Here is a 2,500-nt window from a genome sequence, read left to right as displayed (position 1 = left end):
CGAACGGGTGAGATTCACGCCCATCCGGCCACTGGCCTCCGCCCTCGGCAGATGGGGCCGGCCGCCCGCGCGGAGCAATTCGCGGCGGGGTCGTGTCCGGTTGCCTTTCCACTCGCCGCGGGGCGGGGCCGTTCCGGTGTGCGGTGGGCCGCACTTCTCCCCTAGTAGGACGTCGCGACCCGCTGGGTGCCGGCCTACGGCCCGGGTGCGCAGCCTGTCCTTCCGCGGGCCTCGGTTCGCGTCTGTTGGGCAGAGCCCCGGTGTCCTGGCTGGCTGCCCGGCGGTATATCTGGAGGAGTCGATTCGCCCCTTTGGGCGCTCGGGCTCCCGGCAAGCGCGCGCGGTTCTTCCCGGATGACGGACCTACCTGGCCCGGCCCCGGACCCGCGCCGCTGTTGGCTCGGGATGCTCTCGGGCGGAATAATCGCTCCCGTCAGCGGCGCTTCAGCTTTGGACAATTTCACGACCCGTCTTGAAACACGGACCAAGGAGTCTAACATGTGCGCGAGTCATTGGGCTGTACGAAACCTAAAGGCGTAATGAAAGTGAAGGTCTCGCCTTGCGCGGGCCGAGGGAGGATGGGGCTTCCCCGCCCTTCACGGGGCGGCGGCCTCCGCACTCCCGGGGCGTCTCGTCCTCATTGCGAGGTGAGGCGCACCTAGAGCGTACACGTTGGGACCCGAAAGATGGTGAACTATGCCTGGCCAGGACGAAGTCAGGGGAAACCCTGATGGAGGTCCGTAGCGATTCTGACGTGCAAATCGATCGTCGGAGCTGGGTATAGGGGCGAAAGACTAATCGAACCATCTAGTAGCTGGTTCCCTCCGAAGTTTCCCTCAGGATAGCTGGTGCTCGTACGAGTCTCATCCGGTAAAGCGAATGATTAGAGGCCTTGGGGCCGAAACGACCTCAACCTATTCTCAAACTTTAAATGGGTGAGATCTCCGGCTTGCTTGATATGCTGAAGCCGCGAGCAAACGACTCGGATCGGAGTGCCAAGTGGGCCACTTTTGGTAAGCAGAACTGGCGCTGTGGGATGAACCAAACGCCGAGTTAAGGCGCCCGAATCGACGCTCATGGGAAACCATGAAAGGCGTTGGTTGCTTAAGACAGCAGGACGGTGGCCATGGAAGTCGGAATCCGCTAAGGAGTGTGTAACAACTCACCTGCCGAAGCAACTAGCCCTGAAAATGGATGGCGCTGAAGCGTCGTGCCTATACTCGGCCGTCAGTCTGGCAGTCATGGCCGGTCCTTGCGGCCGGCCGCGAAGCCCTGACGAGTAGGAGGGTCGCGGCGGTGGGCGCAGAAGGGTCTGGGCGTGAGCCTGCCTGGAGCCGCCGTCGGTGCAGATCTTGGTGGTAGTAGCAAATACTCCAGCGAGGCCCTGGAGGGCTGACGCGGAGAAGGGTTTCGTGTGAACAGCCGTTGCACACGAGTCAGTCGATCCTAAGCCCTAGGAGAAATCCGATGTTGATGGGGGCCGTCATAGCATGATGCGCTTTGTGCTGGCCCCCGTTGGGCGAAAGGGAATCCGGTTCCTATTCCGGAACCCGGCAGCGGAACCGATACAAGTCGGGTCCCTCTTTTAGAGATGCTCGTCGGGGTAACCCAAAAGGACCCGGAGACGCCGTCGGGAGATCGGGGAAGAGTTTTCTTTTCTGCATGAGCGTTCGAGTTCCCTGGAATCCTCTAGCAGGGAGATAGGGTTTGGAACGCGAAGAGCACCGCAGTTGCGGCGGTGTCCCGATCTTCCCCTCGGACCTTGAAAATCCGGGAGAGGGCCACGTGGAGGTGTCGCGCCGGTTCGTACCCATATCCGCAGCAGGTCTCCAAGGTGAAGAGCCTCTAGTCGATAGAATAATGTAGGTAAGGGAAGTCGGCAAATTGGATCCGTAACTTCGGGATAAGGATTGGCTCTGAGGATCGGGGCGTGTCGGGCTTGGTCGGGAAGTGGGTCAGCGCTAACGTGCCGGGCCTGGGCGAGGTGAGTGCCGTAGGGGTGCCGGTAAGTGCGGGCGTTTAGCGCGGGCGTGGTCTGCTCTCGCCGTTGGTCGGCCTCGTGCTGGCCGGCGGTGCAGGATGCGCGCGCCTGCGCGGCGTTCGCGCCCCGGTGCTTCAACCTGCGTGCAGGATCCGAGCTCGGTCCCGTGCCTTGGCCTCCCACGGATCTTCCTTGCTGCGAGGCCGCGTCCGCCTTAGCGTGCTCCTCCGGGGGCGCGCGGGTGCGCGGATTCTCTTCGGCCGCCATTCAACGATCAACTCAGAACTGGCACGGACTGGGGGAATCCGACTGTCTAATTAAAACAAAGCATTGCGATGGCCCTAGCGGGTGTTGACGCAATGTGATTTCTGCCCAGTGCTCTGAATGTCAACGTGAAGAAATTCAAGCAAGCGCGGGTAAACGGCGGGAGTAACTATGACTCATCATGCTGCCCTTCGCCCCGTGCTGAAGGCGCATGGCCTACCGGATTGCTTTGTCGAGTATGTCGAGCGGTGCTAC

The 2,500-nt window shown here is 61.6% G+C and overlaps 1 pseudogene; it reads left to right on the top strand.

The window, feature by feature from the left end:
- The window catches only part of LOC126444198 (large subunit ribosomal RNA), a 6,210-nt pseudogene that overhangs the window by 454 nt on the left and 3,256 nt on the right, over positions 1–2,500 (top strand).

Source organism: Schistocerca serialis, unplaced genomic scaffold (genome assembly GCF_023864345.2).
Source record: "Schistocerca serialis cubense isolate TAMUIC-IGC-003099 unplaced genomic scaffold, iqSchSeri2.2 HiC_scaffold_246, whole genome shotgun sequence".
NCBI classification, from domain to species: Eukaryota; Metazoa; Arthropoda; class Insecta; order Orthoptera; family Acrididae; genus Schistocerca; species Schistocerca serialis.
The sequence above is the reverse complement of the archived record's forward strand: the minus strand, read 5'-3'. Positions and strand labels throughout refer to the sequence as shown.